Source organism: Styela clava, chromosome 10, assembly GCF_964204865.1.
Source record: "Styela clava chromosome 10, kaStyClav1.hap1.2, whole genome shotgun sequence".
NCBI lineage: Eukaryota > Metazoa > Chordata > Ascidiacea > Stolidobranchia > Styelidae > Styela > Styela clava.
In genome coordinates, this window is record NC_135259.1 from 18,125,466 (window position 1) to 18,141,592 (window position 16,127).

At 32.5% G+C, this 16,127-nt stretch overlaps 2 protein-coding genes across 6 annotated transcripts in view; one reads left to right on the forward strand and one right to left on the reverse strand.

The window, feature by feature from the left end:
- The window catches only part of LOC120337759 (uncharacterized), a 78,086-nt gene that overhangs the window by 52,303 nt on the left and 9,656 nt on the right, over positions 1-16,127 (reverse strand). The window lies entirely within an intron of this gene.
- The window catches only part of LOC120337761 (transcription initiation protein SPT3 homolog), a 62,807-nt gene continuing 62,333 nt past the window's right edge, over positions 15,654-16,127 (forward strand). The window contains exon 1 of the mRNA XM_039405643.2: positions 15,654-15,811. The gene's annotated coding sequence lies outside the window, so the exon portion shown is untranslated. The remainder of the gene's footprint in view (positions 15,812-16,127) is intronic.

Here is a 16,127-nt window from a genome sequence, read left to right on the forward strand (position 1 = left end):
GATTCAACAGGTTGGAACAAGTTCTTGATAAGTTCGATGTACATTAAATATATTCCTTTTTTTTATGAAATAAAAATAAAAAGTTAGATTCAAAATAAAATATTCACTCAGTTTGGTCAGCGAAATATTTTACATATATAAACGTATTTTACCTCCAACTTATTTTGCTACTTAAATCGAAATTTTCCTATTTACTATGGGATATCTATATTCAATGCGATTTAGGATTTGAGTCCTTTATTTTGTCAATAAAGATTCGAAATTGGGTCGATTAATTTTTATATTATCTTATAAAAATTTGCTCAGATGTTTCCCGCACTCGCTCACAAATATACCATACATCTTAGAAAAGTAAAACAATTCAAAAAGACCCAAAGGGATAATCAAACATTCGTTGAAATGTCGAAGTTACAAAATCACGATTGTCAACACAGATTTTAGACGAACGAAAATTCAATAAAAATTCAACCTGATTAATATTTGTAATTCACCAAAGCCGCACTTCGTATATTGTCTAAATTCATATGTATGTATGTACTGCTTGCAAAATATCTGAATAAATTATTTGCGACTAGGTATTCAAGCGGCGAATTCAAGTTGCCTCACAAACCAATATGGCGATGTCGCGTCGACCACAAAGCCACGCAAGCAAGCACAGAGCACTTTGCAAACTGATCGTTTGATATCATGAATTGATACAACTTGGAAAATGAAATCCTTGGTGAGAGTTGAATTTTAGAATTCATAAATTAGCATATTTTATGATATAATGCAAATGGTATTGAATAGTGAAACTTACAGTTACAAAATCAATATGGCGGAAATTTCTTGTGAAAAACAACTGCAAACGCCCTGTAGCGATTCCTACTCCTTCTTAAGCTTAAGGTTCATATTTATAATCTGAGTTCATACCGGTTTAAACCGGAAATTCTCGGAGAATGTTGGAAATTAATTCCTTGGACAAATACTTATCAGAATATGGCGGAAAACTTCAAATTGTCGCCATGGTAGTGAATTCCTTTACCACATATAATATATACAATGGACTCATTCACGCTACGGACAAAATAAGACGAAACATTCACTATATAACGATTGCAAACATTAGTTAAAAATATTTATAAAGATTTTTTCAAGTCTAAGGCGTCTTACGCAACGAACGAGTTTTCATATGTTGATTCGTTAGCACTTGAGGAATCAGAACAGCAAATTTTCTTACTAGCCGCAGGCTGCAATACACATATAATCAGATCAAGATCTCCCACAAAACAAATAAAACTTTTAAAGCCAGACTAAACGTTACCTCTGTACGTGCTCTATCAGTGAATAATAAAATCCAAAAACTACTGAACGAATTCTGACTCTTTCTCGCAAATTCTACAAAACAAAATGGAGGCTACACGCATCGTTGCAACTCGAGGCTGTTTGCTGAATACACATAATGTCAAGTTCGCGTTGTATGACACGTAGCATTTGCGCGCAAAATACCATATCAATTTTCAACAAAACGCTTTTTAAAAGACAAAATCTTCAATTGAAGTTGAAACCGGAGTAACCATTGTTAAATAATCGTGACAATGGATCACCATCCAGTAATAAAGTGGTACTCCTGTATAGTGTGTGTACTAGGCTAAGGTTAGGCCATAATTTTATTCCGATTTCACTTATTTTGGTTCTGTTACGTGTTCGGGAATTGTCTGTGTTAGCCAAGTGAAAATACCCCCTGCCCATAAGTTTCTGTCCCTTTACACAACTTGATGTAAAAAAGGTGAACAAAATTAGTTACCATCATATTGATACACACACTTCTGGAGCGCCAATAAAGTTGTGAAACGCATGAGAAGTGTGAAATAAAATGGAAGCTGTTCTTGCTTCGAGACACACTTATGTAAACTAGCTATAAATTAAAAATGACTTGGAGCAAGAAAAATCGCACAACTGAGTCACAGATGAATAGCAAAACTCGGCCATTGCTTGAAAATATTACTGGCATTATATATTCTATAATTTTTTTTATTGCAAATCCCGTATAAAGTGACGAAAACATTTAGTTTTCTTTTGTTTATAAAATTCACGATACCTTATAAAAATCATGCAATGATTCTGCGATGGATACTGGAGAAACATGAAAAACATAATGTCTTACAAAAAACATATGAAGTGTCATTTTATATCAGTTAGTAGTAGCTACTAGACGTAGTAGTGATAGAATAGTAATATTATGATTGAGGAGAGGCTTACTAAGATTCGACGATTACTGTCATTCGATACTGTATTGTATATAACTGACAATTCAGTCAATTGATCACATTTGGAGGATAATTGCAATAAACTAGTGTCAATGGCTCACTATAAGCTAACCATGCATAACTATAAATAACAATTATACACATAATCCAAACCAACATCCATCACGAGCTCGTTTTTGGCTGAAAAGTTAATTTGAAATCATTTATTACATATAGGGTCGACAGCAATTGTGAAGTGTTAATTCATAAATTTAGCATCGAAATTGTAGAAATGACCGAGGTGTACGAAGCATAACAATTTGCTTCAATATGTTGGGCGCTCCAGAAGTGTGTGTACCAATATGAAGGTAAATTATTTTGTTCGTCTACTTTACATCACGTTGTGTAAACGGACTGAAACCTAGGGCATGAGTATATTCACTTGGCTAACACAGACAGTCCCAGAGCGCGTAATAGAACTAAACTAAGAAAAATCGGAATAAAATTATGGCCTAACCCCAACATGGTACATATACTACGGGAGTACCCTTATAAAGCTCCTCTGAATGTTACATTGTTTAAGTTACATATATACATGGAAATTTTTGGTGTTTTTATTCCAGTATTGTACTCATAGCTTAAGGTCGAACTACCAAATACAAGGCGGAAAATATGGAAAGGTTAGTGTTATTAGGTTAAAAATACAACAAGTAAGTAGTCTAACGTTGCTAATATTCAAAGACATAGAGTTTGGCGCTCCAGCAGTGTGTGTACCAATATGGAAGTAACTAATTTTGTTTGCCTACTTGCCTACCAAGTTGTGTAAAGGGACTGAAATCTATGGGCAGGGGGTATATTCACTTCACTTCAACTATAATATTCTCAGTTCAACCAGTAGGCTTAAGGAAGATCGGAAGACCATTAGGGCACAACCCTAACCTGGTACACACACTACGGGAGTACTTAGGTTTTAGTTCGAAGTCCCCAAGCATACTCTCTGAGCAAATGCCACCCTGCTTAATAACAAGTTACCATATATTGCGGATTCCGCAATTTCGTTACAAAATTCAAAAAAACCAATGAATCAATCCAATGATCTTCCAAGGAAGGTGACGAAAAGGGTACTCCCGTAGTGAGTGTACCAGGTTAGGGTCAATCCATAATTTTATTTCGGTTTCATTTATTTTAGTTCCATTACGAGTTCGGGTACTGATTTTGGGCCAAGTGAATATACCCATTGCCATAGGTTTCAGTCCCTTCACACAACTTGATGTGAAGTAGGCGAACAAAATTAGTTACCTCCATAGTGGTACACACACTTCTGGAGCGCCACGAAGAGAATATTTCAAAAGCACTGCTGCATTGTCTTCATGATAGTTCAAAATGATGTAATTTAATCGAGAGTATTTATTGCTTTAGAAACTGAATGAAATTTTCAATGATACACTAAACAGAATACTCATACCTTGTAAATCTAACCGAAATATTATTAATTCAATTATGATATATTTATCTGACAAGTGAATTTTTTAAATTCGATCATTATGAACAATTGGGAATTCAGACAAACAGGCTATTTTTAAATAACTAGAAGAACGAGCAAATGTATTCAACGGCATTCCTCAGCCAATTACAGCCCTGGATTTAATCTTTGATTGTTCTGCAACAATAGATTGTTGTGGCAGACAAATTATGTTTTTACTGACTACTTGTGGCGCAACAATGGGTATTTGTGGTTGTTATCTTCCTCGAGACTAAACTGTGATTTTAATCAGAAAAACTTTTCTTGGAAAATCGCGGTGGTCTTGCCATTGTTATAAAAGCCTCCTTTTTAGAAAAATTTACCCGCTCAACGTTTCATTATTACTATAAAAAAATGTAGATGTATATTGCATTTTGAAGTCACACTTATATAATGAGATTATATAACCAAAGCGTAAGGGCGGTATTGCAAGTAAGTTATGTCTACAGAGTATAATTATGCACAGCTATCAAGTTGTTATTTTGAAACATTGCTGATATATAGGATGTCCATGAGTCTTGAAAATTGCAAAGGGAATTTATCGAGACCATATATTGTTTTGGCCTTCACAGATGTATTAAATAAGGTGATAGTACTTAAACTATTACTGATTAAAAAATAACAAACCTGGTTAAGATATATTGAGAACTGACTTCATAACAAAATCGAAATTGGACACTTTATGTTACACCTATGTATTATTTTTGAAAGCAGACGTGATTACTAGACATACGGTTATCATAGCTTATTTACGCCTTCCATGCCTAATTCTCATCAAAGATATAAATATTGTATTTTTCATACAAAAATATCTCAATTTTTTTGAGCAACGGTTGTTGTTAAACCATCCCCCTCTTGTTGTAGCCAAATGCTACAATACCAACAACTAATACTTACATGATATAAGCACTCTGATCACTACAGCAAAGATTAAATTAAAAAAAAAATTCCTTTATAGCGGAGATACTTTGACAAATTTTGTGCGTTTTAAAAGACGCGGTAGCGAAAAAAAATGTTTTCTCTTCCAGACTTGGGGATTACATGGGCTATTAGTTTTTGCAAATAAGTCTAGACTTGTTTGTTTTTGATAAATTTTGAATAATAAATCATTTAAAAGTTGATAATTTGTTTCAAGTTTTAAGAATTTCATATTTTAAAATTGATGCGCATTGTTGACGTAAACCTCTTATCCAATAGCGATTCAAGAGGTACATACGCCATATTTCCCTCGCACATCATAACGGTATTTGATGCAACATTTTGCTCACTATTAGTTGGAGTACGCGATACCGACTACCTTTTCATTGCTCTATGTCTTTGCGTGAGTGGATTCAAGAGTCTTGAAATGTATAACATTGTTTTTATGATTATAAAGAGCGAGGGGGAAAGACCCTCAAATACGCTACAGACCGTGTACATAGAATCCGACCTGATCCTGCCTACAAGTATAACCCTAAATCTTACAATATCCAGAACGGAAAATTCCACTTGCAGAGAAATTAGAGCCCGATTAAAAAGACCAAGTATCAGAGATAAGTATCAAGGAGGCAATGCTAATAAATAAAAAATAGAACCGGTTTTTGATTCCGGTTTAGAATGTTATATAATGTTGAGAAAAAATCAAAGTAAAGCATTTAGTCTTGTGTTATGCAATGGATTCTAAATGAACAGGAAAGTCAAAAAAATATACATCACAAAATTGGTCCATAATGTTATATTTAAGTCAGGAGTAAGAATGATGACGAGAAAGCAAATACATGACAAACAATGATGTATTGCCCGGTTGCCAGTGACGCCACAGAGTGTGTATGAGTGTATTTAAGCAATATTGACGACTGAGTAGTACTTTCACTAAATGCTGTACAAAGACACAGTGCGTACTACGAAATATATATATATACATATATTCGATTCGAAACATGCGACCAATTAAAATATTAGGCAATCATACAATATTTGACAGTTATTTGATTAAAATTGATAAAAAAATAGCCCAAAAACGCCTATTGGGGATTGAGCAATTGCGATCAATTTTTCGAGTATCTATATCTAATACGTATTTAAATGTGTTGAAAGAATAAGGCCGATCAACATGTATATTGTTTTGTCTCATTGTGTTAGAACCCTGTATACCTTCCTCGCGATCCATAAAAGGTATTTAATTATTTAATCTTGATGGATCTTTCGCTACTGTTATGTGCAAGTCGCACTCCCGATTCTATACAGTTAAATTAAGTAGTTTATAATGTGTTCAAAAAGAAACATTTCAATAATGAACAGGATTATAACTAAATAATATTGGTAATACTATAGCAAAAACAAAACAAAATCCCCCCCCCCCCCAAAAAAAAAAAGACATAATTCTTCTCGACACCCTTTGTAATTGTAATTGTTGAGAATTTATGCAGATTAATAATATCGAAACAGAATCAAATTCGGAGGTTTTGAGTTTATTTATGTTTTTAAAACGTGATCGCACAGATTTAGACAATGTTTAAGGTGTGGTGATGCCTGTCCGGAAGTAGTAAGTAAAACCACTGCACTGCACTCATCTTCCATTTTGTATAAAGACATTGGGCGGTAAGAAGATTGTCATTTTACAATTGACTTTTTTTAATAAATTTTTGTTTACTACTTAGTTCAGCTGCGTATTAAAAAGATATTTAGGCATTCCATATTGACAAAGTTTTATGATGCCTGTCTGGAAGTAATATGCAAAACTACATTGGGAGAAAACAAGATTGCCACCGACTTGCATTATAACTTAATTCTAATCAAAATCATGACTTCATATCAACAAAATATACACTACAGTCATTCCATATTGACAAAATGACAAATATTTGTCGTCTATATCAGGGTGTCCATAAAGTCCCTTTAGAGTTCCAATTTTGTTATGAAGTCAGTTCTTAATATATCTTAACCATTTTTTTTTGTTTTTAATAAGTATTTATTCAAGTGTTTTTACATCATTTAATATATATGTGAGGACAAAAACAATATATGGTATCGATAAATTCCCTTTGCAATTTAAAAAAATTTAATTTATGGACTTTATGGACACACTATTATACTTTACCGTGCAAATTATGGTTTTTGAATGCGCTAAACTATTGGGACATATTTCTCGACGAAAAATTGCACAGCGAATAATTTCAACGGTATAACGGTTAACCGGTTTGAATATTTTTTTTAAAAATGAATTCTCTAATAAGCCGGAACAATCAAACATAAAAAGTGTTTTAATACCAAAAAATGGTAAAACACGTTTTGTGGTTTGTTCATAATGTTTCATTTTTATTTTCTTATATTATAAACATAAAACAATTATTTCGAAAACTTATCTACTTAGGAACCATTGAAAATATGAAACCGTTTGAAATATTTATTGCTAATATTTTATTTCAAATCATTCTGTTTTATTCATTATTAATATTCACAAGTTACGAATAGAAATACAGGCTGGTAAACGTTTTTTATTGAAACACTTCGTTTTCAGAAGCGAAGTCAGTTTCAATTTTATTTTTATTTTTGATGGGAGGTAATTTTTTTTCACTTTACTTCGCTGTCGAAGTGCACATTATTATCTATTTAGTTGGTTCATTTAGTGAAAGGATTATTGATAGCAAGTTAGGCAAAGTCAGTTTTTAGTGAATTGTTCAAGAATGGAGTTAAGTGGTGTACATAATTTACATGAATAAATCATATCTTTCAATATAATTTCGAATTATGTCAAATAAAACAAATAAATAGAAAAACATTTTTCGAAGTTTTTACAACGAACGATTTTATGCGAATTATATAAGCTTTAGTGCGAATTGAACAGTACCAGAAAACGCAAATTGAAAGTAGTTTAATTTCGTCATGAACTGACCAGTTTCATTTTGCTAAATTTGCTCCTTCAAATTCCCATGTGTAACTTAAACTTTTGTTTTGTTCAACTTAAAAACATTCCGAAGTCCAAAAAATAGTTTTCCTTTATCAAACTTGTCTCTTTAGAGCTATTTAATAATTTTATTAATTTGATAATATTTCTAGCTATATTTAATAAAATAAAACGATATTTAAAATAAAATTATAAAATTCCAGGCTCAGATTTAACAAAAGCTATTCATGCAGAATTTTATTAGGAATAAAGTGTATTAAAAAGAAAATACAAATTAAAAGTATGGGATGTCTATAAAGTCCTAAATATTTTTAAAATTACAAATGGAATTTATCGATACCATATATTGTTTGGTGCCTCACAGATGTATTAAATGAAGTAAAAAATACTCAAACAATTACTGATTATAAAATAACAAGTCCGGTTAAGATATATTGAGAACTTACTTCATAATAAAAATTAAATTGTGAAGGGACTTTGGTTAGTATAATTTCGTCTCTAAATATTACTATTAAACATTCCCAAAATTTTCTGACCGTGATTCGAACTTTTTGGGGTTTAGCTTTGTTTTCTATTTGTTTAAAGTTGGCAACAATTAAGTGGAAGCTTCCTCTTCACACATTGAATGAATAAGCCTGGAAATTCGAGATGATCCCAAAACCCACTTCAATGTGGGGGCAATTGTATCGGATTTCAATTAGGACTTGGGAGATTGAATTATAAAGGAGTTTTAGAAGCGCGGTTTAGATAAAGCTGAGCACTGAAGCATAATGAGTGTTTTGTCGCCTTGTAGTGGAATCAGTGACATATCTAGGGTATATCAGTTATTTCTTAAGATATGCCACGCCGTTTGTGTGGTGGCGCAAAAAGAGCGAAAAGTCGTAATCGTAAATGTTTCAATAAAATGATTTCCCCTTTGAAGAAATTGAGACTGGTATTTTTTACGTAAATAATAACGCGAAAGTATTTAAATTCGAAAACAGTCGTTAAAAATGGCCAGGTAACGATAAAGGGGACATATTTATTAACTGTGCCACGGGCTCCCTTAGATACACCACTGAGTGGAATAGCCATTAAAGAAATCTATACTCATTGTTGTTTGTGTGTTAGGTTGCGTTTTACATTAGCAATAAATCTCAAGTAGATAAATGCTAAACGTCTATGTTAGGTGAATTTGGGTGAAAAGGTCTGCTTCATAGTTGGATATTTGCAAAAAAAAATAAATCAATTCGCGAAAGTCAAAAGTACGCAAGCCTCTATTACTCAAAATAGCGTTTATAACCTTGAATGTAATGAGTTTTACATAAACAGCGGATTCTAATTGTGTCCCAAGCAAAATATTTTTACCGATTTAAATCAAGTCCGCAAATCCCAACCCGGCATTCAAATCTGAATTGTGTTATTATATAGATAGAAATTTAATAATATTTTGACGTTTTTGTAAAGCCTTCTTCAATAAGAGAAATTTGCGCAAAATCCTTTGAAGTGTCGAAAATGATCTATTTGTAGACAATTTCTTCTTCACGATACTTTCAGAAGATTCTAATTATGAGCTAATAAAGTGAATAATGTAATAATTAAACAATTAGCCGTTGTGATGTAAAAATTTAATTTCCTGTCGGTAAGCCGCAATATACTTGTTTTTATGAGATAAAACAGGTCGATAATATTAGAGCTGAAAGATAATTAACATGTCGTAGACTCAAATTACAAGCAATCGGCTTGTTTTCCAATAATTCTCATTTTTGAGATGCTGAAATACTAAAATTATTATTTTTTATAGGTTTCATTAAAAATATTACATTTTATAAATTTTTTAATACTTTTTTGGTAAAATTGAAATTGTTAAAATTGTTTTAATTTAGTTTTAAAATGTTCTGTAAATAAATATTAATTATAATTAAAATTAAATTTTCGGAAATATCCATTCCAATAAAAAAAATTTGGAGAGTAATTTGCTACATAGGTATATACGTTCATAATTATAAAAGTTAAATAAATAATGTTGCTCAAAAAATATTATGATCTTTGGGTTTTTTATATAAAATGCACCAAACTGATAAAAAACATTATTACATAACATCATTTTTTGAGCTAGTCACGGCATAATAATTTCGTAGTTGACAGAATAAGGATAGAATACTAGTTAGACTTTTTGTAATAAACAAGAAAATGTTACACTTGTTTTAATCATATAACAGGTCGATATTACAGGTCGATATTCGACCATTGGTTCTCGAACTTTTTAAGCCGCCTCCTTTTTTTGGAATTTGTCAAGTCTCGCGCCCCACCTCAAAAATAACTAGCTAACAATGAGCTACAAATAACAGATAGTATAGCGAAAGTATGTTTCATTCAAAAAACACGTTGAAAATACTTGGATGGAATGAAATAATGAAATAAATGGAAAGTTTTGAAATGAAAATATCCAAAATAAGGCGGGCAAAGATCAAATCAGCGGGTTCGACAGTTGATTATTTGTGACTTCGAATATGAAGGAACAGAAACACCGACAAAGTTGAGAATGTTTTTTATATTTATTAGACTTAGCTACCAAAATCGAGTTTACAAATTATAAAGCTAAAGATTTAACAATTTAAAGTTGGAGCTTATTCTGGTAAACTTAATCAACAATTATCAAACAGCGGAAGGGTTTGTTATCCATACTAAATATAACTCTTGTTAATATTCTATACAAAAAGAAATTGCAAATTATATACATTACAAAGATTTCATTATAAAATATTATGGTCAGCAAATTATTTCGGTACTCCCGTAGTATTTGTACCAAGTTAGGCTTAGGTCATAATTTTATTCCAATTTTTCTTATTTTAGTTCTATTGCGAGTTCAGGGACAGTCTGTGTTAACCAAGTGAATATCCCACTGCCCATAGGTTTCAGTGCCTTTACATAACTTGATGTAAGATAGACGAACAAAATTAAGTACCACCATATTGGTACATACACTTCTGGAGCGCCATTATTTCAGGACATAATTATACCAAATTGAATAAGTAATAGATGTATTGCATTTCACTAGAATGCGTTATCAATATCAGATTACCTTTTAACTGCCATTTGTACAACCACAAATGTTAGCATAAACATTACCAGGATTAACATTTGTGTTGGTGCAAAACACGTTTAGAGATACTGATTGGCGCAGGACTATGCAGTTTTGTCGCACATTAGTATGTGTACTACGAAATTAGTCGATAGGTTGGAATTTGCACACAAGCACAGTTTTTAAAATAAGTCAGCAAGAATGTAAGTGATAAAATATGTACAAATATAAAAGGGAATTGTTTTGCAGTATTCTCAAATATACTAAGTGTGTCAAGAGTCTTGCTGCACACCAACACAATTCATCTATCAATAGTTGAACTATGTGTGTCTTGGCCATGCAGACCAAACGTTACAGAAATATATTTGTGTCAGTGTGCAGCAGGACTCTTGAGTAACCTAGGATAGTTATCTTCAACTCTTGCTACAGCATCCTTGCATTATATGCATACAGATCAACCGGCACAAAAGCATAGAAAAAGGATAAGTAGTTAGTCTTGCAGAAACCAAATCATGAGCGCAAGTTCTCAAATATAGTTGCCCATTTCAACAAACGGCTCACCTACCAAAAATATAAAAAAAAACTACGCTCTTTCAGAGACTAAATAACAATTTAAAAATTCACAGTGTGCAATCTCTCACAAACATTAATATTCTTGAGTTTTTATTTTTTATTTCCACGATATTAACACTTAATTAAGGAATTACAGAACGTTCATTAGTAGCTGACATTCTCAACATTCCAGCAATCCGTAATGTTCCAATAATTTTAAATCAACGTGTAATTTGTATTGATCAAAGAGAACTGTGACTTATTTTAAAGTTAATTAGGTTTTAATTTAAATTTCCACCTCACGAATACGAGAAATTTCTATTTTTTTTATCAATTCTCCAAATTAAAAATTAATTTTAATTAAAACGAAGTCCATGGCAGGAAAATATTTAACAAAATTAGTCACGACATTTTTATTGTTTAGAAAATCGTTTTGAGGAAATTTCGTAATTTATTCCGAGATCTGACACCAATTTAGGAATTAGGTATTTTGACGTTTTCAAATGTTACCATACACATACAAGGAATTACTACCAACGCGGGATAGTACTTGAGCTTAAAGGGATCTAAAAGTTTGTTGCAATCTAGAAGTTGAATGCTATAGGGGCTTTTTTCGATTTTGCGAGTAGGTAAATTAATTTTGGACCACTGGGTGCTTCCAGATTACGCCGAAGATTACATCAGCAATTACTTAAAAAAGGCTTCCACCTCAAAATTTTCTTACGTATGTCTGTTTTCCCATGTACAGTGATCATTTCCATATTTGAGTTAAATGGCTTGTGATTTTCGTTCGACTTAATTTAGTAATATATCCCACTTTGAATAACGGGTGTTGCGTATGGATGGAACCAAACGAAGAAATTAAATATTCTGCACCGATGAATGATGTAATAATACATCATTAGTACATAATGTGGACAATTATTTTAGACTTGGGGCTATAAGATATGTGACGATATACCACCGAAAGCCCGAGAGGAACAGCTTAACTATACTTCAACTAACAACAATAGTGATGAGATTACTTTTTAAATCATTTTTATACAAAATTCCATGCAGCTGAAATGAGGTCTAGTATACCTTGCTATAAATGACGCATATATTTAAAACTTTCAAAAGTAGAAATACCACACAAAAAAATATTTATATCAACAATTTAACCACATAAGATATTAAATATTGTTTTGATTGAGTGTGGCAAAAAGCGTCTGCAGTATTGTTCAATTAAAAGTCACAACACTACACAGCGATATTATATCTCTAGGCAGAAAGATCACTATTCACTAGAATGATAAAATTATTATTTATAATTAAATATAATTATGTAAGAATTTTCAACGTGATCCATCTAATAAATATTTTACCAAATGCAAACATCGGAACATTTTTGATTGGGTTTTCTTCCGATAAAGTTATCAAGCAACTTGTCGCCAGAAATAATGCTGAATACAAACCAATAACTAATTACTGAGTATAAACATTACAAGGATGCTGTTGATTGTGCCGAGGTAATTTTATAACTTTCACATAGATTTTGAAATACATTTTGTATTTTTACAATGAAAGCAAAAGACAATCTCCGGTTTGGAACCCTGCATTAATTAACGAAAAATGTTGTTTTGAATATTCTGTGTGTCTTTACCGCTCAGAATAGTATCCCATCTAACAGTAAGCATATCGTACGCTTAATTGGCGAAAATAGTCACTAATGGAACAGAGAGCACAAACCAGAGACATTTTATAGGTACCAGCTTAGTAGTGAATTTCGTAAATTTTCAGTAGCACTTTAGAAAACGTGTCTGATTATGGTTTTAATTAAATTCAGTAATATTAAAGATTATGATCAAAGTACATCTTCTGAATTAATAATGCTTTAAAAGCAAGAAACACAGCAATACGCCATTTTGATTTTATGGGTGTTAACGACAGTGTAGGTCAAAGGGTGCCCAATTTATCGGACCAATCAAAATGGCGACGGTTTTCAGTAATATCGGCGAGAGAAACCACGAAAAAGGCAAATCGAACCACCTTGTCAAACCACTCCTTAAAAAGAACTAAGTAAACTAAACAGCAAAAAGCTAATACCTAAGGCCTCTGTATCGCACTGGAACGATCTCTCAGCTAATCTTACATTTTAATGACTTATAGCGAGCCAGCAACTCAATTTCTTGCTTTAGATATATTTATTCTAATCATCTGCGTGCCATCTATGATTTACATAAAAAATACTCCTCATCTAGATAACAAGCTCGATCGGGCTAAAATAATCTCAAATAAGAACTGGAATTTTCACACCCAACATCATTCAACCGTGTCCAAGTTCAAGTTTGCACTCGTTCTATCTTATTTCTCTCTTTATTACATCACAGACGCATCTATTGTTCAACAGACGACAACACACAAAGCACAAAGCTTTTTGTAACGCCCCAGAACGAAAACCAACTACAGTATTGACTCGAAGAGAATTTTTGGTGCAACCAAAATTGAGTCTAATTGCTCTGGATAGAATATACATTATAGGTGGCTTGCAAAAGGGGGTATCGATTTTTTAATTTTGCAAACTCAAATTGCACAAACATTTGCTGGGTTTTATAAACATTAGAGTGATCAAGCCGAAGCAAAACAATATTGTGCCGATTCCAACATTTCAACGGCATCATGTTGTAAAATTGAACATAGCGACCTAGTCAAAACAGATGTAACAATAGCGTTATATATTTTAGTTGGTCATCGTGAAATACTGGTTATCTAATATATCCAATACCAAACCACTTTGCCTAATAAAGACGAATTTCTGTTCCTATTATATAGAGTGTTGGAGCATTCCAGAAAAAATGTAACGTAAAGGCTGAAGTTTACTGACTATTTGCGCGTTGAGCATAACTTTTGCAATCTAAAAAACGTATTTCATCTTTAATTATTTTTCTGTTTACACGATTATTTGGAGATAACACATGAAAAACGTTGCCTCCAGCTATTCATGACGAATATACATGTCGTGCGGTTATTCGATGATTGACTACTTATCATATGATCAATTGATGAATAAGTTTTGTCAATCAATTCAAATTCGATGGCAAGCTAAAGTTCTAATATTTCAAAGAATTTGTATTACTTATGGGGGATCTTTTCTTATCTCCTTAGGCTATCAAATATTGCAATGAATTCGCAAATCACAGAGTTAATAACAATAAAGAATAGGATTAAATATTAATAACAATTTATATCTGATGCACTTCTGACTACATAAAATAAATAAGAGTAAATATACACTCTTTCCATTTGAAAGTATTTCATAATTAAATAGATTAAAATCAAGAAAAGCTGTGTCAGAAGATTAAAGAGTGTTTACTGCTTATTACTAATATGCAAATTTTCATATATTTTGTCTCATTTTCTTCCATTTAGATTTTAGAATTATATATCGTTTTCAGAACACTCTTACAAAACAGGTTTGATTTTTAAATTTGCTAAGAGAAAAAAGACAAATCATATCTGAAATTTAAAATAATTACAAAAAAGTTACGGAATGGCAACAGTATTATGGAAGTAATGCAGCACATGTCGCAAAATATTTAACTTTGCCTACAGACTGATGTCCAACAGCGTCCAGTAAAGTCTACCTCAAACTGTCCTTTGCCGCCACTATGCGGTCAACATGTTTTATTATCTAGCCACAGTCATGCCCCACCCAACGCTGGCCACAAAAATAATTCTTTTCTTCTATCTGCAATCCACTTTGTTACAATGTCCGTGCCATTCGAATCAGTTTCGACACAGATAATAAAATGATATATTGCGTGTTTGTACAGTGAGTGTGCGTACGTGCTGATTTCAAGTACCGCATCGTGGATACCCTGTCTCAGACTTTCAGATAAGTAAATTTAAACGTATAGTTTTGGTACGTGATATCAAGCAAACAACATTGCACCTCTAATTTGAATAGTTTGCCGACAAGACTTTGCTCTCATCGCGCCGCATGAGCAAAATTCTGATTTATAGCACAGATCATTTATTATCACATTTATCCAGTAAAAATAAAGCTGATAAACGAATCTGAAAGACAATATTTTGCAGTCCAGCTACCCATCGGAAACAAATATGAGAATGGTTTGACATATGTGCATGTTCGTGAGACTATTGCCGTATTTTGATTACATGGATTCACATGTTCGTTTGCAGACTAATGTATAAACCAATATTGTATTCTAATACTTTGCTTTTTACCATTGGAAAAGTGTCGGGCATTGAAGCTTTTTTTAAGTATTGCAACATTTAAAGTAGCATTTCGCGAAAGAGAGACACTCTAATTTTGGTCCGCTGCTGCCTCGTGCGGCATCACTGCTACCACCAGTTGGAACCGAGAGTCACAATTTTACCGAATCGAAGGGAAATCCCCTTCCGCGCTCTGAAATTGGAAACTCATTTGAGCACGTTGTTGGCTTAGCTGTTTTGCTACTTATTGCTGTAGGTCCGAATTGAATTTCGTGATATGAAGAAACCATGATATTTTGAATGAACAAGAGTCGAACAAAATTGTGAACCATTGTCATTCAAAGGTAAGATTTCGAATTTTATGGCTGATTGAAAATAAACTGAGTTAATTCATTTTTATGTAATTAGAATTTTAGCCTATAATTTAGCCCTCGGGAGTCATTGAAGCGTGGTTGGTCAGAATGTTCGCAGCTCAAGAAGGTTTGGCAACGCTGCTAGGTCGTCGTTGCAGCACTTATTCATACCGTCAGGAGTTAATCACTATTAAAATACCTAAAATTTCCAAATTGCACTAGACCTTGGTCTAAATCTATTGCTGTAAAGATAAATGACTGCCAATGTGTCTGATGTCATTGAGCTAATTTGTGGGAAGTTTATGAT